The following is a 23720-nucleotide window of genomic DNA, read 5'->3' as shown; positions in this document are numbered from 1 at the left end:
ATTATTTTCACAGGTATTAAAAAATTCACTTTTTAGTATTAATTAATAATAATATTAATTATATTAATCTTATTTTGTTTCTTGAAAATATAATAAATACTTTTACACTCTTAACTCCAAGGGCGACAACTTTATAAAAAAAGATACTAATTACTTCTTAATATTTGAAAAATAATAGTGTGGACTACAAGAAAAAGGTCCAAAAATTAATTAAAGTAGATCGGAGGGAATAAAAGTTTTACTAGTAACAGTTTTCAAATTATTTTAATTTTAAAAATTACTTCTCTTCATTTTGAAAGAGTTGAGAGGTTAGGACTTGGGAGTAGGAGAATATGTTGATTTTATGCTTAAAGTAATATTATATAATTAAAAATTAGATATAAGTACTACTATAAATTAATTTTTATTATTAAATTGTTTCATGAACTAAATAAATAAGATACGATAAAAAAATATTTGATTCTTCAAATAATATTGTATAAATAGAGCTAAAAAGAGTCATATCTAAATACATTATACTATCAATCAACTAAAGGATATTTTCTTAATTTTAATATTATAAATAATCATAAAGGCCTATTTTCTCGAAGTTTGATTATGTTCGTCATTCGACGGACTATCATACTACAATTACTTTTGGGAGGAGCTAATTTATTGGAAGTTTGCAACTCGTTCATTTACCTATTTTACGTACTGTACTCTATACAAACTGGTAAAGTCCATACTATAGTTTCATTATAAATTTTAATTTTTAAAATAAAAATACTATACTAATATTCAAATCCGCATTAAAAAGTAAGGAATATTTTGAATTTTGTATTACGAAACCGTAAAGAAGGTGTAGTAAAGCAGAACAAGGAACAGATCTGAGTACGGTTAATTGACACATATACAGCTTTTCTCAAAATGGAGCCCACCGGGCCCCGCGGAATTTTTCTTTTTCCCGGGGGAGGGGCGGTGGGTGGGAACTGAATGAGGTTTTTGTTTTTTTGCTGGGTCCGTCAGACTATAATTTAATATTTTGTAATTACGTACTGTTGTGATGTGAAATGTGAATCAGTAAAAATAGTGAAAAGTATGGTATACCCCCTCTAGTGTAAGAACTGGTACATTTTGCCCCGGAAATTTCAGTTTATACACTTCTTTCCCTTTATTAAATGTCAATTGTCAACTATAGCAAAGATTTACATGTATGAGTTCATAAATATAGATGTTAAATGCAAAATCACGTTAAGTTCCTACTTGTCTAAATTATCTTTAATTGTAATCGTGTCCAATGCAAGTTAGTTAATGCAGTTTTACTAGTAAAATAACATCCTTAAGAATCATGTCAAATCTTTAGAGTTTGGTCTAAGTATTTGATCTTTGAATTTAGTTTATGTATATAAGTTATATACTAGGTAGAAAAATCATTTCTCTTGGAATTAAGAATATTAAGTCAACTCTTAGCAAGATAAGTTTTACTACTAGATATGTTCTCGTTTATTCGTTGCTTATTTTTTGCCTACTATTCTTTTGCCTTGTGACATTAGTGATAAGAGGCACAATTTCATTGGCAAAGCTTTAGGTGGCCAAAAAGTATGTTGTTTCAGTATTATCTTGCTATGAAATGGTGGCTACGTGAAGCTTCTAAAATCTTATACATTTATACTGACATTGGGATCGTAGGTGATATGTGAAGAAGGATTAATTAGGCCAAAAACCAAAAAGTATGCTCATCTTCTTAAAAGGAATTTTTAGCTATACATGCTAAATAATTGTCACGACCCAAAACTAGCCAGTCGTGGTGGCGCCTAACGTGGTACTAAGCAAGCTGACATTTACGAATTTACGCCAACGCTTTTAATAGAAATGGATTTAAAACATTTTAAATAGTAGACCTTCTCATAAACAGGATAGAAAATTCAAAACACAATGCGGAAACTCCCAACATCAGGGTGTCACTGAGTACATGAGCATCTAAATATCACAAGTAGGGAAAATACTGTCTGACATAGTCTGAAACTAAATACAATAAACGAAAAAGATAGGGAAGGAGAAGCAAGGTCTGTGAAGCGTCGAGCAGCTACCTTGGAATCTCCCAAAAGATCAACTATGCAATGCAATCAACACCTACCGTGTCCGAAAATATCTGGATCTGCATACAAAGGGCAGGGTGTAGCGTGAGTACAATCAATCCAGTAAGTAACAGGACTAAATAAAGAACTTAAAGTAGTGACGAGCTTTGCAATTATAGTTCAATATCAATAATTTCAACATAGGAAAGTAGGCATGTTTTCAAGTTCGACAATTTCAGGTGAAGTCAGTTACCTCATGCCAAGTTCAAGTAAAACAGAATAATATATCTTTCAGAAACTTCAAGCCAGTGATATATGGAAGCTAAGTACATCAATAAGGAAATCAAAAGCATCCTCTCGGAGCGACAGTCACTCAGTCTCTCTCAATAGCTCAGCACTTGACACTCACACTCAGTAGGTACCCGCGCTCACTGGGGGTGTATACAGACTCTGGAGGGGCTCCTTCAGCCCAAGCGCTATAATCCGTACGGATAACTCACGTGCTGCACGGACAACTCACGTGCTATATATAAATATCTGCATCTACACGGACAACTCACGTTCTATAGTATAAATATTTGGATCCGCACGGACAATTCACGTGCTGCATGGACAAAGCACGTGCTATAGTATCAATATCTCACAATCAGGCCCTTGGCCTCACTCAGTCATCAATCTCTCCAGTCTCTCGGGCTCTCAGAAATCATAAAAATCATCCCAGACAGAAACGATATAATGTATCAACAAGGAACAATAGAGACTGAGATATAATATGCAAGTAAAACTGAGACCGAGTACAACACAACAATTTTAGCATATAGATTAACATGTACACGACCTCTGAGGGCACCTTCAGTACCAATACATTGCCTAAACATGATTTCTAACAGGGTTTGCTATTCAATTACTATATCACATGAAGAATTTACAGATACCAACAGATTAATCATCTATACAGTTCTATGGAATGGACCAAGTCCCAGTTCCTACGGTGCACGCCCACACGCCTGTCACCTAATATGTGTGTCACCTCAGAACCAATCACATGACACATAGTTTGGGGTTTCATACCCTCAGAACCAAATTTAGAACTGTTTACCTCAATTTGAGCAAATCTCTACTCCGACACACATTTGCCTCGCGAAACGGCCTCTGGATGCCTCGAATCTAGCCATAAATAATGCAATACAATCAACACGGGCTAAAGGAATCAATTCCATAAGGAAATACTAAGTTATAAATAAAAAGTTAAAAATCGGCCCAAAGTCGGCCCCGGGCTCACATCTCGAAATCCGATAAAATTCACAAAACTCGAAAATTCATTCAACCACGAGTCCAACTATACCAATTTTACCACAAAATCTCGATCAAAACCTCAAAATCTAACCTAAGAACTTTTCTTCATTAGTCTAATTTTCCATCCCAAATCATAAATTTAATGATGGAATTAAAGGCTTAATCGTGGAAATTAACCAAAATTAGGTAGGAATCACTTACCCCAAACACCCACGTGAAAATTTATCCAAACATTGCCTTTCACCGAGCTCCCAAATTAATTTTTGTGTTATGACCTCAAACCCTCATTTTTGAATCTTATAATTCTGCTCAGGTGCGCCTTCTTCGCGAATGCGGAAATAGCCTAGCGTTTATGAAGCACAAACTTGAATGCCCGGAAAAACTCTCTTTAGCGAACGTGAACTCCACCTCGCGAACGCGATGCCTTGCCTAGCTTGGCATACGCGAACGCGTCCACCTAGCTGTGAACGCAACGATTTAGGGCCTGGTGTCCAAGCCTGCTTCGCCCTTCTATGCGAATGCAAGCTTTCTCTCCTGATCGCGATGCACATCAACCCCCAACATTCACAAATGCGGCTCCCTCTTTGCAAACGAGAAGAAAAACTCCTGGACTTTCCCCGGATACACTTCACGAACGTGAGACCTTTCTCGCGAACGCATAAGAGGAAACTAGTAACAGCAAAACCAACAGTCTTCAGCCATAATGCCAAGTCCAAAATTGATCCGCTAACCATCCGAAACTCACCCGAGAGCCCTCGGGACCTCAACCAACATACCATAAAGTCCCAAAACATCATACGAACTTAGTCGGGTCCTCAAATCACCTCAAACAATATAAGAAACACGAATCGTGTATAGATTCAAGCCTAATGAATTTTGAAATTTTAATTTCTACAAACGACACTGAAACCTATCAAATCGCGTCCGATTGACCCCAAATTTTGCACACAAGTCACAAATGACACCACTAACATACTCCAACTTTCGGAACTCCAATCCGACCCCGATATCAAAAAGTCCAGTCCCGGTCAAACTTTTCAAAAAATCCAACTTTCATCATTTCAAGCCTAATTCAACTATAGACCTCCGAATCACAATTTGGATACGCTCCTAAATTCAAAATCGCCCAACGGAGCTAATGGAACCATCAAAACTCCATTCTAGAGTCATTTACACATAAGTCAACATCCGGTCAACCTTTTCAACTTAAGCTTCTAACTTTGAGACTAAGTATCTCAATTCATTCCGAAATCTCTTCGGACACGAACCGACTAACCGGCAAGCCACATAACAGCTATAAAGCAAAAAATAAGCAGTAAATGGGGGAACGGGGCTACAAATCTCGAAACGACCAGCCGATTCATTACATCTTCCCCCTCTTAAACAAATGTTCTTCCTCTAACGGGTCTAGAAATGTACCTGGAGTCTAAAAAAGGTGTGGATATATGCTCCGCATCTCTCGCTCGGTCTTCCAAGTAGCCTCTTCAACTAGCTGACCTTTCCACTGCACCTTCACTAAAGCTATGTTCTTTGACCTCAACTTTCGAACCTGCCGATCCAAAATGTCCACCGGTTCCACATCATAAGTCAAATCACTATCCAACTGAACCGTGCTGAAGTCCAAAACATGAGACAAATCACCGACATACTTCCGGAGCATAGAAACATGAAATATTGGATACATAGTCGACTAGATAGGTGGCAAAACAAGCTTGTAAGCCACCTCTCCAACCCTCTGAAGTACCTCAAACGGCCTGATATACCGAGGTCTCAACTTTTCCTTCTTCCCGAACCTCATAACACCCTGCATGGGTGAAAACTTGAGCAGAACCTTCTCCCCAACTATGCAAGCAACATCACGGACCTTCCTGACAACATAACTCTTCTGTCTAGACTGCTCCATACGAAGCCGCTCCTGAATAAATTTAATCTTGTCCAAAGCATCCTGAACCAAGTCAGTACCCAATAGCCTAGCCTCACCTGGCTCAAACTAACCCACCGGAGATCTGCATCGTCTCACATACAATGCCTCATATGGAGCCATCTAAATACTCGACTGGTAGTTGTTGTTGTAGACAAACTCCGCGAGTAGTAGAAATTGATCCCATGAACCCCCGAAATTAATGACACAAGTGCGTAGCATGTCCTCCAATATTTAAATAGTACGCTTGGACTGTCCGTCCGTCTGAGAGTAAAATGTTGTACTCAACTCAACCTGAGTGCCTAACTCCTGTTGTATTGCTCTCCAGACCCGTGATGTAGACTGCATGCTCCAATCTGAAATGATGGACACTGGCACACCATGAAGGCGAACAATCTCGCAGATGTAAATATCAGCCAACAGCTACAAAGAATAAGTAGTCCCAACTGGAATAAAGTGCACGGACTTGGTCAGCCGATCCACAATCACCCAAATAACATCGAACTTTCTCAAAGTTCGTAGGAACCCAACTACAAAGTTCATAGTGATCCGCTCCCACTTCCACTATGGAATCTCTATCTTCTAAAGCAATCCACCCGGTCTCTAATGCTCATACTTCACTTGTTGGCAGTTAAAGCACCTAGCTACAAACTCCATTATATCCTTCTTCATCCTCATCCACCAACAGTGTTGCCTCAAGTCCTAGTACATCTTCGCGGCACCGGGGCGAATGGAATACCGTGAATTGTGGGCCTCCTCAAGAATCAACTCACATAGCCCATCCACATTAGGCACACAAATTCGGCCTTGCATCCTCAATACCCTATCATCCCTAATAGTCACATCTCTAGTATTACCATGCTGAACCTTGTCCTTGAGGACAAACAAATGAGGATCATCATACTGGAGCTCTCCAATGCTATCAAATAAGGAAGACCGAGAAACCATACAAGCTACAACCAGACTGGGCTCCGAAATATACAATCTCACGAACTGGTTGGCCAAGTCCTGAACATCAACTGCAAGAGGTCTCTCACCAGCAAGAATGAATACAAAGGTACCTATACTCATTGTCTTCCTACTCAAGGCATCGGCCACCACATTGGCCTTTCTCGAATGATACAAAATGGTAATATCATAGTCCTTTAGCAGCTCCAACTATCTTCGCTGCCTCAAATTTAGATCATTCTATTTAAATAAGTGATGGAGACTCCGATGATTTGTAAATACCTTGCAAGACACACCATAGAGATAGTGCCTCCAAGTCTTCAATACATAAACGATGGCAGCCAAATCCAAATCATGAACAGGGTAGTTCTTCTCATGAGGTTTCAACTAACGCGAAGCGTATGCAATCACTCTACCCTCCTATATCAAGACACACCAATACCGATTCGAGAAGCATCACAATACACTGTATAAGAGCCTGAAGCTGAAGGCAAAACTAGAATTGGAGTTGTGGTCAAGGCAGTCTTGAGCTTCTAAAAGCTCTCCTCACACTCATCCGACCACCTGAAAGTAGTACCCTTTTGAGTCAATTTGGTCAAAGGCGATGCAATCGATGAGAAACCCTCTACGAAGCGACGATAATAACCGGCCAAGCCGAGAAAGCTCCGAATCTTTGTAGTCGAGGATGGCCTGGGCCAACTCTAAATCACCTCTATCTTCTTCGGATCCACTGAATCCCCTCACTAGACACCACGTGCCCCAAGAACGCTACTGAACTAAGCCAAAACTCACACTTGGAAAACTTGGAATAAAGTTTCTCCTCCTTCAACCACTGTAACACAATCCTCAAATGCTGGGCATGCTCCTCCTGGCTACGAGAGTATACAAGGATATCATCAATGAACACTATGACAAACGAGTCGAGATAAGGCTAAAACAGATTATTCATCAGATGCAGGAACGCTACTGGGGTGTTGGTCAGCCCAAAAGACATCCCAAGGAACTCATAATGACCATAATAGGTCCTGAATATTGTCTTTAGAATATCCGAGTCCTGAATCTTCAACTGGTGGTACCCAAACCTCAAATCAATCTTGGAGAACACTTTCGCTCCCTGAAACTGGTCAAATAGATCATCAATACGTGGCAAAGGATACTTGTTCTTGATTGTGACTTTGTTCAACTGCCTATAATCAATGCACATTCTCATAGTACCATCCTTGTTCTTCACAAACAGAATCCGTACACCTTATCAAGGAGTTCATGAAGCCGCTCATTCAATTTCTTCAACTCAGGTGGTGCCATACGGTACAGTGGAATAGAAATGGGCTTAGTGCCCGCCACCAAGTCAATGCCGAAGTCAATATCCCTGTCGGGCGGCATGCTTGGCAAGTTTGCAGGAAACACATCTGGAAATACTCGCACCACCGGAACAGAATCAATAGTAGGAGTATTGGCACCAACATCCCTCACAAAGGCCAAATAAGATAAACAACCCTTTCTAACCATCCGTTGGGCCTTCAAATATGAAATCACTCTGCTGGGAACATAGTTTAGCGAACCTCTCCACTCAATCCTTGGCAACCCTGGCATCGCCAATGTCACGGTCTTAGCGTAATAATCTAGAACAGCATGATATGGAGACAACCAATCCTCACCCAAAATTACGTCAAAGTCTACCATACTAAGCAATAAGAGATCAACTCTAGTTTCAATCCCCCAATTGTCACTACACACGACCAGTATACATGGTCCACAACAATAGTATCATCCACTGGAATAGATACATAAACATATGAGACTAAGGACTCATAGGGCATATCCAGATAATGAGCAAAATACAATGATACATAAGAATAAGTGGAACCAGTGTCAAATAATACAGAAGCATTCCTGTGGCATACTGAGACAATACATGTGATCACTACATCTAAAGCAACGATGTCCGGTTTGGCAGGAATATCATAGAATCGGTCCTGACAGCCACCTAATTGGCCTATCCCTCTAGGACGACCCCTAGCTACCTGGGCCCTACCCCGAGCTGACCGAGTAGGTGGTGTAATTGCTGGTGCTGGCACCATCAGTCGAGAACTCTGCTGTAGAGCCCCACTCAACAATTTAGGGCAATCTCTCTTGATATGACCCAAGTCCCTGCACTCGAAACAACCCCTCCTATGACAGATTGTTGCTCCTAATAACCCGAGGAACTACTTGTAGAAACTTGAGCGGACGAGGCATGGTGAGAACTCTGGATGGTAGTGCACTAAATAAAGACTGGCCTGAGCAAGAACTGTAAGAACCGTAGCTAGCTGATGCACCACGATGAGCTGGATGAGCCATCTACGCGGGCCTATAAGGACGACCCTTGCTATGGTTGGACTGCCCCTAGAAGGTACACCACCGAAACCACCCAAACCTCACCATGCTCCTGGCTACAGACCATCTCTATATGTCAAGCAATGTCAACTACCTCATCAAAAGTAGCACCAGATACCCTCTCCCGAGTCATAAACCACAATTGATATGTGAGGCCATCAATGAACCTCCTAATCCTCTCTCTATTAGTGGGGACCAACAAACTACGTGACGAGCCAACTCAGAAAACCTCATCTTGATGTAACTGCTCAAACTATTTGCGCAGCTCCTCTCTATGAGATTGCAGCACGAACTTCTCCAAGAAGAGAATGGAGAACCCCTACCATGTAAATGGTGCTGCACCAGCCGACATGTACCTCTTATAAGCCTCCCACCAGCTGAAGGCAGCGCAGTGAACTGAAAAGTAGTGAACGAGACCCCACTACTCTCTAAAATACCGGCCGTGCAAAAAATCCGCTGACACCTGTCCAAAAAGCCCTACATCCTTTGACACTGCCCCCTTGAAAGATGGAGGTTGGAGCCTCCCAAATCTTTTTAGTCTCCTTTGCTTATTATCAGTCATAGTAGGAACCACATGGGCCTGAGCAGCTGCAACCGGCTGGGTTGGTAGTGCCTCCCGGTGTTTGGAGTTCCTGCATCACCTGATCTGGTGTACGGGCGGCGGGAGTCTGAGCACCTCCCCCAACTTGAGAAGTGGTTGTTGCGGCCGGAACTGAGATTGCCTGAGCAAGGCTAGTGCACATGGTCAGAATCTGAACCAAGGCCTCCTGAAGGCTTGTAATCACACTGGGCACAGCTGGTGCCTGAGCTGGCCCCACTGGCTCAACTGTATCTAATACCAGCTCTTGATCTGGAGCGACTGGTAGGTCTTAAGGTGTTGCCCTATCTGTTGTACGAGCTGCACCTCTGCCCATACCGTGACCTCGGCCTCTTGCGGCCCTAACTGGTGGTACTGGTGGTTGTCCATCCTGCCTGGTAGCACGCGTCCTCACCATTTGTGAGAGAATAAAATACAGAAGTTTAGTTACTGGAATCAACAAACCTGCACGACAAGAATACAAGAATGCAAAATTTCCTAAGGGTTCGGCAGCCTCTCGAAGATAAGTACAGACGTCTCAGTACCGATACGCAAGACTCTACTAAACCTGCTCATGACTCGTGAGACCTATATAACCTAGGCTCTGATACCAACTTGTCACTATCCAAAACTAGCCAATCGTGATGGCGCCTAACATGGTACTAGGTAAGCCGATATTTACGAATTTACGCCAACACTTTTAACAGAAATGGATTTAAAATAGTTTAAATAGAAGAACTTCTCATAAACAGGATAGAAAATCCAAAACACAATGCAGAAACTCCCAACATCGGGGTGTCACTGAATACATGAGCATCTAAATATCATAAGTCTGGAAAATAATGTCTGACATAGTCCGAAACTAAATACAATAAACAAAAAGGATAGGGAAGGAGAAGCAAGGTCTGCGAAGCACCGGGCAGCTACCTTGGAATCTCCCAGAAGATTAACTGTGAGATGCAATCAACACCCACCGTGTCTGAAAACGCCTGAATCTGCACACAAAGCGCAGGGTGTAGCGTGAGTACAACCAACCCAATAAGTAACAAGACTAAGTAAAGAACTGAAAGTAGTGACAAGCTTTGCAATTATAGTTGAATATCAGTAATTTCGACATAGGAAAGTAGGCATGCTTTCAAGTTCGGCAATTTTAGGTCAAATCAGTTACCTCATGTCAAGTTCAAGTAAAACAAAATAATATATCTTTTAGAAACTTCAAGGCACTAATATATGGCAGCTAAGTGCATCAATAAGGAAATCAAAAGCATCCTCTCAGAGCGACAGTCACTCAGTCTCTCTCAATAGCTCAGCACTCGTCACTCGGCACTCATACTCAGTAGGTACCCGCGCTCACTAGGGGTGTGTACAAACTCCGGAGGGGCTCCTTAAGCCTAATCGCTATAATCCGCACATACAACTCATATGCTGTGATAAGTAGGATTTTAACATGTTTTATACCCATACTTGCCTGCGCTTTGAGTGTAAATTGCTACAAAATAGTCCCAAAAAGCTTACAGATTGCGCTTGATTGCATATTTGAGCTATAAAGTGACAAATCGTCAAAGATCAACTCAAATTGGAGTGAAACCTGCTCAAGTGCCAAAGATCAGTAGAGTGAAGACATTTAGAACTTGGTGCGGACTGCACCATCTTATCATGCGGCCGCACCATAGAAGTTCGGAGACTGTGAACTTACAAGCCATGCCCCATGCGGCCGCGTCCCAATTCATGCGGCTCGCGTCTCACTCATGCGGGCGCACAATTTTGCTATGCGGTCGCGTCCAATAAGTTCAGAAAGTATTATATTCCAATAGCAAACCACGCGGTCGCGTCCAACTTCATGCGGCCCGCGCTCCCTCCCATGCGGCTGCACTCTATGGTCACGCGGCCTGCATCAGCGAAGTTCAGAGAAGCTGCAAAACCTTTTATGCGGCCGCACAACAACTTTGTGCGGTCCGCGCCAGTTTTCATGCGGCCGCACCCCAACTTTGTGCGGTCCGCATCTCCATTTTAAGAGAGCAAGATTCAGAGGTCAAACAACCCAGTGCGGCCGCGTGCCATCTTTGTGCGGTCCGCATTAACCCCGCAGGGGCATTTTTGTCCAGTTTTTCCAGCCCACTATAAATAGAACATTTTACCATTTTTAGGTCAAGTTTTGTATAATTGACAGCTGCTGCACTTGTGAGACTTATGTTTTGGCTTATCTTGGGCCTTTTTAGCTTAGTTTCATCATAGATTATTGTAGTTTGGCATTAGCAATTAATTAATATGGTTGTTTCATCTTCTATTTCTTCATTTTCTGCTTTAATTATGTCTAGCTAAACCCATTAGCTAGGGTTGTGGCTCAACTCTAGTGTGGGTAATTAATGGGTGTTGCTTCTTACTGATAGATTGATATTGGGTGTTTGTTATTTGGGTTAATCTTATGGTTTAATTAAGGATTGATGGTTACAAACATTGATTCTAGCTTAGTGGGTCTTGACCTTTCTTGAGAAAGAGAGTCTATGACCCCAGAATTGACCCAACAAGGAATTGGGGTGGATCCATGAGAAATGGTAGTCCCAATTAACGGGTTAAACCTCGAGAGAGTAATCACCCTACTTGAACCCTAGTTGTTTGGTCTAGTTGGCCTACCCAATTGATCTCGAGAGAGTCAATTGGGCAAAATCGCTCTCTCTACTGAGAGGTGTGAGAGTGAGTACAAATGTGCACGGTTATAATATTGATCCCAAATATGTCAATCTATTATTAGTAACCTCTACCCGTTAGTTAACCACCTAGGTGATGCCACGACCCTAGTGCCTTTCTCTATATTAATCACAACTTAGAGCATACCTTTTTAGCATAAATTAGCTTAAACTTGTAGTTGATAATAGTAGTGATTAAACAAAAACCAAAAAATGGTAGAAGTACAATTAGGAGCAAACACGCATTCCTAGTCTAAACAAATACGCAACTCCATTCCAAACTCCTTGTGGAAATTGACCCCGATACCACTATTCGGGTAAAAGTATTAGCGCCCGCTCCTCCTACCGTTGTGTAAGGTTGAGTTCGCCGCGATCAACTTTTTGGCGCCGTTGCCGGGGGACCTTACGGTGTTGACTATTTATGTAGCTAGAATTGTGTTTTGCTTCTCTTTCCTTCTTGTTTACTAATTTTGTTTGTGTCGATCAATCAGGTACAATGGCTCTTAATGCAAATGACCCTCTCGGTAATGTGATAGCGGGGGAGGAGGTAGAGGATCTAGAACAAGATGAGGTCTTACCTCAACTTCCACGGAGAGGGCGACATGTCAATATAAATGCAAATGAGAACAACAACATTCCAGACCCTCCTCCGGCACTGCCGAGAGTGGCTCCCAGAGTTTTACCAAATCAAGGATACGCCAGTGCTATTGTTCCTCCCCGAATCCGGGCGGGGAACTTTCAAATCACAAATGTTATGCTGACCTTGCTCGAGCAAAGAGGTTATTTCATGGGTGCCTCCGATCAAAATGCCTACAAGCACTTGAAGGGGTTCGTGGATACATGTTGGGGTAGCAAGCAGACAAACGTGTCCGAGAATGCATTGAGATTGAGGCTTTTCCCGTTTTCTCTTCGGGGTAAAGCATTGGATTGGTTAGAAAGGCTCCCCAATCATTCTATTACAACATGGGATGAATTGGCGAACAAATTTATTGCCAAGTTCTTCTCTCCAAGTCATATGGCAGCTCTTCGGGATGAAATTCTAGTTTTCAAGCAAGATCCAACGGAACCTTTGCATGAGATATGGGAAAGATATAGAACAATGGTGAAAGAGTGCCCTAATAACGATATAACCGAGGCTATGATTCAACAAACCTTTTATCGGGGCATCAACACCACAAATCAATGCATCGTGAACCAATTGGCCGGGGGGAACTTTATGAAACTTTCTTACCAAGAGGCATGTGATGTACTTGATGAAATGGACGACACCTCTTCGGCATGGCAAAGCCGAGAAAATGTGCCCCAAGGTGACCCCACGGTCATCCATTTGCAAAGGAATTGCATGGTCATAGCCAAGCTATCGCCGAGCTTACAACAACTATGAATCAATTGGCAAAGGCGCAATTGCAACAAGTCCAAAACCCGCGCCAAGTCAACGCAATGGAAGGTGTTTCTATGTTGAAAATGAGGCAAAGAGGACAACAACCTCAAGCTAATTGTGAACAATATGACAACAACAATGATGGTGGTAGTTATCCAAATGAGTGTTATGATGATCAAAGCGAAGAGGTCCAATATGTCAACAACTATCAAGGGAATAGAGGTAAATCTTCAAACCAACAATGGCATCCTCAAGGTAATTGGGGCAATCAACAACAAGGCGGAGGTAATTGGAATAACAACAACCAAAACAACAATTGGGATAATCAAGGCAACCAAGGAAATTAGCATGGTAATAACAATAATTGGGGCAACAACAACAATCAAGGAGGGTGGAACAATGGCGGGAACCAAGGCAACCGGGGGCAAGGCTTTCAAAGGCCCCCCATGTACCAACAACCGAACAATCCACCCCCCTTTCCTTCTTAAGGTCTGAGTTCGTCTGGAAGCGAGATGGGGAGAATTGAAAGCATGTTCGAGCAAATGATGAAAAATAACCAAGATTCCGAGGCCCAATTAGTTTCGCATAACACATCTATTTGGAACTTGGAAGTGCAATTAGGCCAAATCTCTCAGTCTTTAAATACTCGCCCAAAGGGTGCTCTACCAAGTGATACGGTAGTAAACCCCAAGTGCGGGCACAATAATCATGTGATGGTAGTGGAAACGCGAAGTGGAAGAGGCGGTAATGTGCATGCCTCAAGAGGAAACCAAGTTACGGTGGATGAAGATGAGTTACGAGATAACAAAATACATTTGGTGGTTGAAGATGTAGTTGAACCAAGTGTGAGAGATGATGTGCGGATTGATGTTCATGAGGTTGAGGAAGAAACACAAGAGGCCATGAACCCATCTAGGGAACACGTGATTGATATGCCCAAGCCGGTGGTGACCAAAGCTCGAGCACCCTTACCTCGACCTCCTCCGCCCTATCCTCAACGGTTGGCCAAGCAAAAGGGTGATAACCAATTTAAGAAATTCATTAAGATGATGAAGAGTTTGACTATCAACGTGCCTTTGGTGGAGGCACTCGAGCAAATGCCGGGATACGCAAAGTTCATGAAAGATTTGGTTACAAAAAAGAGATCAATGGAGTGTGAGACAATCAAGATGACCCATCAAGTGAGCGCAATTGTACATTCTATGGCTCCGAAACTCGAGGACTCCGGTGCATTCACTATCCCATGTACCATTGGAAGTGCCGACTTTGCAAAAGCCCTTTGTGACTTGGGGGCAAGTATCAATTTAATGCCATATTCGGTCTTCAAAACCTTGGGAATCGGACAACCTCGTCCAACTTCTATGCGGCTTCAAATGGCGGACCGGTCAATGAAACAACCTTTGGGGATTATTGATGACGTCCTTGTTCGTGTTGATAAGTTCATATTGCCGACCGATTTCGTTATCTTGGATTGTGAGGTGGATTTTGAGGTTCCAATTATCCTTGGAAGACCTTTCCTAGCTACTGGGAAGGCTTTGGTAGATGTCAAGGCGGGAGAGTTGACCTTCCGTGTTGGTGATGAAAAGGTGGTGTTCCATGTATGCAAATCTATGAGGCAACCGAATAGCACCGAGGTTTGCTCGTTTGTTGACATTGCCACGGCGGTGATAGTGGATGACACAAGTGCAATGGTGAATGTTGAAGACCCACTTGAAGCCGTTCTCTTGAACATGGATGTTGATGATGATGCTGGGAGAGTTGAATGTGTAAACATTTTGCATGGTATGGGCTCGTATTCTTATGAGCCTAGGAAGTTATCTTTGGATCTTGAGAATCGCAAAACTCCCCCAACCAAGCCATCTATTGAGGAGCCGCCGGTGTTGGAGTTGAAACCACTTCCTCCTTACCTCAGGTATGAATACTTGGGCCCTAATTTCACTTTGCCTGTTATTCTTTCATCTTGTTTGACTAACGTGCAGGTTGACGCCACTTTGGCGGTTCTACAAAAGCACAAGAGGGCAATTGGATGGACATTGGCGGATATATGAGGCATAAACCCCGCCTTTTGCATGCATAAGATCATATTGGAGGAGGATGTGAGGCCCTCACTTGAACACCAAAAGAGACTCAACGAAGCTATACAAGAAGTGGTCAAAAAGGAAGTTATCAAGTGGCTTGACGCCGGTGTGGTGTATCCTATTTCTGACAGCTCATGGACTTCTCCGGTGCAATGCGTACCGAAGAAGGGCGGGATGACTGTGGTAACCAATGCCAACAATGAGTTGATTCCTACTCGGACGGTGACAGGATGGAGAGTTTGTATGGACTATAGAAAGCTTAACAAGGTGACTCGAAAGGATCATTTCCCGTTGTCGTTCCTCAACCAAATGCTTGATCGTCTTGCGGGTCGGTCGTTCTATTGCTTTTTAGATGGGTACTCGGGGTACAATCAAATTCTCATTGCCCCAAAAGATCAAGAAAAGATGACCTTTACATGTCCCTACAGCATATTCGCATTTTCGAGGATGCCGTTTGGATTGTGTAATGCCCCAGCGACCTTTTAACGATGTATGATGGCAATTTTCACCGACATGGTGGAAGATATATTGGAGGTCTTTATGGATGATTTTAGCATGGTGGGAAACTCCTTTGAGGAATGTTTGACAAATTTGGACCGAGTGTTGGCCCGATGTGAAGATACAAACCTAGTCCTCAATTGGGAAAAATGCAATTTTATGGTAGAAGAAGGTATTGTATTGGGTCATAAGATTTTGAAGAAAGGTATTGAAGTTTACAAAGCCAAGATTGAAGTCATTTCAAGGTTACCTCCCCCTACTTCTGTCAAAGGGGTGAGGAGCTTTTTGGGGCACGTGGGTTTCTACCGAAGGTTCATCAAAGATTTCTCTAAGGTAGTTAATCCGTTGTGCAAGTTGTTAGAGAAGGAGACCAAATTTGTTTTTGATGAGAAGTGCATGGAGGCTTTCGAGCTGCTAAAACACAAGTTGACAACAAACCCTATCATTACCGCACCCAATTGGACCTTGCCATTTGAGCTCATGTATGACGCTAGTGATGTTGCGGTAGGGGCGGTCTTGGGCCAAAGAATCAACAAGATGTACCATCTGGTGTACTACTCAAGCAAGACGATGAATAAAGCTCAAAGAAACTATACAGTCACCGAGAAGGAATTGCTAGCTATTGTGTTTGCCATGGAAAAGTTTCGACCATACCTTATGGGGGCCAAAGTAATTATCCATACCGATCATGCTACCCTTAGGTATTTGATGACCAAGAAAGATTCAAAAGCAAGGTTGATGAGATGGGTGCTTCTTCTTCAAGAGTTTGATCTCGAAATTGTGGATCGAAAAGAAAGTGAAAATCAAGTGGCGGACCACTTGTCCCGCTTGGAAGAAGAGGGGAGGCCTTCTGACGGCCTTGAAATGAATGATGCGTTCCCGGATGAACAACTCCTTGCGGTATCTATGCATGATATACCGTGGTTTGCTGATGTGGCAAATTATCTTGTGACCGATATAATCCCGTATGAGCTCTCTTCTAACCAAAGGAAGAAGCTCAAGCGGGATAGTTTGGATTATTATTGGGATGAGCCATATTTGTTCAAGATTTGCACCGATGGTGTGATTCGCCGGTGTGTCCAGAAGAAGAACAATTGAGTATTTTGGAGGCTTGTCATTCCTCTCCCTATGGTGGCCATCATGGCGGGGTGAGGACGGCTTCTAAGGTTCTTAGTTGCGGTTTCTATTGGCCCTCCTTATTTAAAGATGCCAATGAACCGGTGAGATTTCTAAAAAGGATGAGATGCCTCTCAACACAATTCTAGAGGTAGATATTTTTGATGTGTGGGGTATCGACTTTATGGGGACGTTCGTGTGGGAACACCTATATCTTGGTAGCGGTTGATTATGTGTCGAAATGGGTCGAAGCCGTCGCTTTTCCCAACAACGAATCTCGAAGTGTGGTGGCATTCTTGAAAAAGAGTATCTTCACAAGGTTTGGCACTCGACGTGCTATCATTAGTGATGGTGGCTCTCATTTTTGCAACCAGGCTTTTGATTCATTGCTTGCCAAGTATGGTGTAAATCACAAGGTGACCACTCCTTATCATCCTCAAGCGAGTGGCCAAATTGAGGTTTCCAACCAAGAGATCAAGTATATACTGTCCAAAACTGTCAATGCCAATAGGACCGATTGGTCGAAGAAACTAGATGACACTCTTTAGGCCTATCGGACAGCTTACAAGACCCCGATTGGTATGTCTCCGTACCGGTTGGTGTTTGGGAAAGCTTGTCATCTTCCGGTGGAATTTGAGCATAAGGCTATGTGGGCTTTGAGAAAATTGAACTTAGAATGGGATGTCGCTGCGAATCTCCGGGTTGAGCAACTCAATAAGCTAGACGAGTTTAGATTTCATGCCTACTCCAACTCGTCCTTGTACAAGTACAAGATAAAGTATCTTCACGATAAGTATGCTCGGGGGAAGGAATTCAAAGATGGTGACATTGTTCTTCTTTTCAACTCCTGGCTGAGGTTATTTCCGTGAAAGCTTAAGTCTAAGTGAAGTGGTCCATTTGAAGTTGTCGGTGTAACCCCATTTGGTGCTATTGATCTCAAAAACAAAAATGGTGAAGTTTTCCGGGTCAATGGGCATCGTGTCAAGCATTACTTGGGAAAGTTTGATGACAGTACCGTGGTGGCACTCATTCATTTGAAGTGACTTTGATGGTAACATGCGTCATGTCGCGACGTTAAATCAGGCGCTTCTTGGGAGGCAACCCATGTCTTTTTCTTTATTTTTGATTTCTGTGGTAGATTAGGATTTTTGAGCTAATGGTTTGTGAGATGTTGCAGGAATTGTGATTGAACCAGTGCAAAAACAACTGTGTAAAACAACAGTCTCTGAACAGTGACCGACGCGGCCGCAATCCCACTTTGCGCGGTCCGCACTGGCCAAAGAAATTACTGCCAAGTCTCTGAACTGTGTTCACGCGGTCGCGTCGCACTTTGTGCAGCCCGCGTAGTACTCATGCGGCCGCATCCCATTTCATGCGGTCCGCGTGCTTTCGCTGCAGCTTCAGGTAAAAAGGTTAAATCCTAGTGTCGCCCGCGGTCGTGTTCACGCGGCCGCACTGGACGGTAAGTGATGCCCCCCCTTGTTTCCTATAAATAGACCATTAGGGTCTTCAGTAGAACTTTTCGCCAAAATTCACTCCTGAGCCCTAAAAGTTACTGTTCACATTTAGAGATCCTTCTTAGTGTTAATATCAACGGAATTTCTTCGCTTTCCTAGTAACATATCTCTCACATTACTTTTTACTTAGCATTAATTTAAACTTTATACATGTTCCCCTAGTCATAACTTCTTCAATTCTTTCTTTTTGATTTTTATTTTTTCATGATTAGAATAGTTCTATAGTGTTCTTGTTGCTCTTTTAAATCATGGGCATGTTATAAATGAGTAGGGACAAAGTAGGATGCTAAAACATGAAAAATTTGAGCCCAGTAATTAAAGCCCTAGTTGCCCCTGTATTTTCAGCTCAGCGCGGCCGCGCACCCTGTTTGTGTGGTCCGCACCATACCCTACACGGCCGCATCAGTCTGTTACGCGGTCCGCGTAAACCTTGAGCCCAAAGGTTGATTCTTTCAGCGCGGCTGCATGCCGGGTTTGTGCGGTCCGTGCCATGCTCCATGCGTCCGCATGCCATGTTTGCGCAGTCCGCATGGGTGAGGTTCAGAGGGTACCACTTTTCAATATTATGGCCAATGCGGCCGCATGACCAGTTTGTGCGGACCGCATTAGCTCCCATGCAGCCGCACACCCTGTTCATGCAGTCCGCATGATCCCTAATCAGAGAGGTGTTGAATTCCAAAGTTGGTCAGTGCGGTCCGCATGCCTAGTTTGTGCAGTCCGCACTGCTGTCAGCTATTCTCTATCTGTGTTTCTGTTAGAATTATTTGTGTGCAGAAAATGATTAAACAATAAGGTCGTGGAACTAAACAACCCGGACGAGGAGGTGACCCCTCCCAGGGAGGTAAAGCTAAATTGAAGAAACTCACTCCCCAATCAAAGCTAAAAACAAGAAAGCAGGTGGTGAGTGATGAAGAGCAGTCGGGGAGTGAGTACCTCCCCTCCCAGGATTTCTCAACGGGTTCGTGGAAAGCCCCCGTAGGCCCTGCTAAATCTCCAATTGTTATACAACCTGAGTCGTCTCAGGTCTCAGAAGCAGGCAGTACCAAATACTCCACCTGCCCCATAGCTTCAGGATCCGGGGAGAGTGCAGAAGACAAAAACAAGAATGATGAGGAGGTCCCGGACAGTGGGGTACCTAGAGTTGGGGGAATTGAAAGAAGTAGAAACCCAGCTATATGGCAGGACAGATTTGTCAGCGAGGTAGCCTTTCATAAATTTGGGAAGTGTGGCCAAATAAGAAGCTAATTCCAGAAAGAAGAATAGTCACCCGGGATTTGTTACCTTTCCTTCCCAGAGTCTATGATCAATTTCTTACTAGAGTGGGGTGGGATTTCTTTAAAGATGTGCTGATCGATGCAAATGAACATATGGTGAAGGAATTCTACTGCAATGTAGCCTACACCAAAGAAGGGTCAATTGCAACCAAAGTGCGAGATAAGACGATAGTGTTTTCGGCAGAGGCGTTGAACGGATATTTGGGTTTCAATGAGGAGGATGATGCTTTGTACAGAGAGAAATTAGCGTTGAAAGAGGAAGCTCGTCCTTGGGTGGCATAGTAACTCAGCCGGGTACCATTCCGGAATGGATTCAGGTGGGGAAGAAATTACTGAGAAAGGACCTTAATTTTGAGGCGAGAGGATGGTTAACTTTTGTATGCAACAGGTTGGACCCTTCGTCCCATGACCAAACCATTCCAATCGCCCGAGCGGTTCTCATTGCGTCCATCATGGCAGGTTTTCCCCATCAATGTGGGGAATGTTATGTACAGTGTGATCACATCCATTGGCATTGATACGAACAGAAACTACCTCTACCCGAACACCCTCACAATGTACTTTAAAGATGCAAAGGTAAAAAAATACCCCTTCGATGTTGAAGTCCGGCCGGTGTCCCCGTTCTCATGGTTTAATATTCATGGGCCGGACAACCCGAAGGGGGATAAGAAGGGAAAAGCATCCACCTCTGCCCCGACTGGCCAGTCTGAGGAGCCAGTTGCGATAGAAGCCTCTGTTGAGCCACCCACTCCCACTGCCACTACTGTTCCGGACATCCCATCCTCCTCTGCGGGTCCCAGCTCTTCAACTAGCCCAGTGGTTCCCACCTCCAGATCTAACCCCCTCACAGCCCAGCAATTAGCAAAGACATTGGCCAGTTTGAACAACTGGATGTCAGTCTCGACATCCAAGTTGTCCACTTTGGCTACCACAGTTGCGGCCCAGTCTGTTCCAGCCACAGTTGAGATTCCTCAGTCCATTGAGGAGACACTCCTAGCCAACCAGGAGAAGATTTTGGCTACTCAGGCTGCCTTGACAAAGGCAGTTGATGCACAGGGCAAAGCTCTAAAGGAGCTTGCCCGAGAACACAAAAAGATGAGAAAATCCCGGGCATCCAAGGATGAGGTGAAGGAGCTCCGAGATAGACTTGTTCTTTGATGAGTCAGCACCTCCACCATCAGTAGTTGTACCGGAGCCACAGCAGGAGGAGGAGCCTAGGCACCCAAGGAAGAAGAGGAAACTTCCTAGTACTGAGGGTGTTGTGATAGAGGTAGCACAGGTTCAGAAGGATACTTCCAGTGCTCCATCAGATGTTCAGCCGGTCCATGACTCGGCCCCTGTCCCAGCAGCAGAGCAGCAGCAGGCCGGAAACCAGTCTGAGGTTCCCGCCAGTACAGAGGACCAGGGGACCACTAATCAGCCCATGACAAAGGATCAGGCTTGAGGAGCCACTCTATATCCTTTCTCTGTTTATATGCTTATTTTGGTAGTTGGCATTGGGGACAATGCCAGCTTTTATTCGTGGGGGTGCGCCCTACTATTTTGTATTTTGATGGTTGATACATTTGGGATGACTGTACATATTTATTTGATTCTTAGCTTATGTTGCTAGTTGATAGTTGGCCTGTATATAACTTTTCATTCTAGTTACTTTTCTACTTTATGTACATATTCATTCCCCCCGTTGTATATTCTACTCCCCTATTGTACATATTCATTCGGGTTTTTTTATTTTCGTTAAAAATTTTCGTTTGTAGCTTCATAGTAAGCTCGTAGCCTTTTTGTTTTGTTTTGGCATTTGCAATAAGCCCTTGGTTTTCTTAATGCCACGGTTCTTTCCAAGGGTAGAGTGTTGTGCGAACCGGGTGGCTCTTCCCAATGATAGATGGCGTGACAACCTTCTTAAGGGTTTGAGTCCATTTTTGATTTTTCGTTTTTTATTTTATTTTCAAGTTTTGCAGTCAAGGATACCTCAAACAAAGCTTCATTTGGGCCTAACATATTTGCCTTTGATCCCATGGTCAAAGACATAATGTTGTGCTTAGGATGGTGAAAGTCGTGGCCTTGAGACTCTTGTGTTGACCAAACAGTCATCATGTGGTCGTATTGAACCATTGTGCGCTTGAATCGTAACTAAGGTCGTTGTGGGCCTTCGACTCGACATCTTTAGCAATCCTTGAGTGTGTGTGGTGAGAATTCGATTTGCGAGTCCAGGTCCCGAGCCGATGGTCTAGAACTTTCCCCGAATGTTTGTTGAGGCGAAATCTTAGGTGAAATTTGGCTTGAGAAGTGATTGTAGGCTCTCCTTGATCCAAAATGCTAAGATTGAAAAATTCCATGACCTACCAATGAAATGATCCCTAGTTAACCCTTTTTGAGCCTTGAACCTTCTTCTTTCAAGAACCGAAGCTACAAGCCCATACCCGTTCTTAACGATACCCTCTCGTGGCACCCAAATCTTCCCTTGAGTAGATGGCAAACGTCTAAGTTTGGGGGGGAGACAAGAAAGAAAACAATGTGGTAAAAAGGTACAAAAGCAAAAAGAAAAAGAAAATATAAGACAAAAAGAAAGACCCAATTGAATAAGGTCAAAAAGGGGGTTCAAAGAAAACAAAAGTGAAAAAGGGTGTGGAAAAAGTAAAAAAGGAGAAATGTGTTGAATTGCATGAAAAAGGGTGACAATGTGTCTCTCTAACCCCTTGAAAAAGAAGTGAATACTCAAATGAGTCAAGAAAGTGTGCCGAAATGAATCAAAAGAAGTGCTTAAGGGAAGATTGAACCCACTTGAACAAAACTATGTCCTACCCTTACCCAAAAGTCTTCACAATGACTCCATAAAAGCCCTACATGATTTTGAGTTGAAGGGAACCTACATTAGTGTATACTTACATAAGGGGCAAGCATATGGTACTTAGAGACGGACTTGTGGCCTCTTCCTTGAGAGAGATGAGTGAAAATCTATCAACCTCGGTTTGTGTGATAATACTCAAAAAGGTGAGGTTCGCTTAGGGAGAGTTGAGGGTGTTTGAGTTTGGGTTCCACAATGGCCAAGGTAATTGAGAAAAGTTCTTTGATGAAATGTGTCAACTCTTGAAGCTCTTGTGTCACACTTGATCCACAAGCTTTTAAAGTCTAAATGTGTTAATGATGCATTCGCATTGAGGGCAATTGTTAGTCCCAATTGACGCTTATTGAGGTTACTTTAGGATAAGTTGAAATTGCTTGGATGTTGCCTTTGAGGGGTGGTTTTGTTTTGTTCGCTTGAGGACAAGCAAAGGTTTAAGTTTGGGGGAGTTGATAGGTAGGATTTTAACATGTTTTATACTCATACTTGCCTGCGCTTTGAGTGTAAATTGCTACAAAATAGTCCCAAAAAGCTTACAGATTGCGCTTGATTGCAGGTTTGAGCTATAAAGTGATAAATCGTCAAAGATCAGCTCAAATTGGAGTGAAACCTGCTCAAGTGCCAAATATCAGTAGAGTGAAGACATTCAGAACTTGGTGCGGACCGCACCATCATGTCATGCGGCCGCACCATAGAAGTTCAGAGACTGTGAACTTACAAGCCATGCCCCATGCAGCCGCGTCTCACTCATGCGGCCACACAATTTTGCTATGCGGTCGCGTCCAATAAGTTCAGAGAGTATTATATTCCAAAAGCAAACCATGCGGTCGCGTCCAACTTCATGCGGCCCGCGCTCCCTCCCATGCAGCCGCACTCTATGGTCATGCGGCCCGCATCAGCGAAGTTCAGAGAAGCGGTAAAACCTTTCATGCGGCCGCACAACAACTTTGTGCGGTCCGCGCCAGTTTTCATGCGACCGCACCCCAACTTTGTGCGGTTCGCGCCAATTTTCATGCGGTCGCACCCCAGCTTTGTGCGGTCCGCATCACCATTTTCAGAGAGCAAGATTCAGAGGTCAAACAACCCAGTGCGGCCGCGTGCCATCTTTGTGCGGTCCGCATTAACCCCGCAGAGGCATTTTTGTCTAGT

This window comes from Nicotiana tabacum, chromosome 8, assembly GCF_000715075.1.
Source record: "Nicotiana tabacum cultivar K326 chromosome 8, ASM71507v2, whole genome shotgun sequence".
Taxonomy (NCBI): Eukaryota; Viridiplantae; Streptophyta; class Magnoliopsida; order Solanales; family Solanaceae; genus Nicotiana; species Nicotiana tabacum.
The sequence above is the reverse complement of the archived record's forward strand: the minus strand, read 5'-3'. Positions refer to the sequence as shown.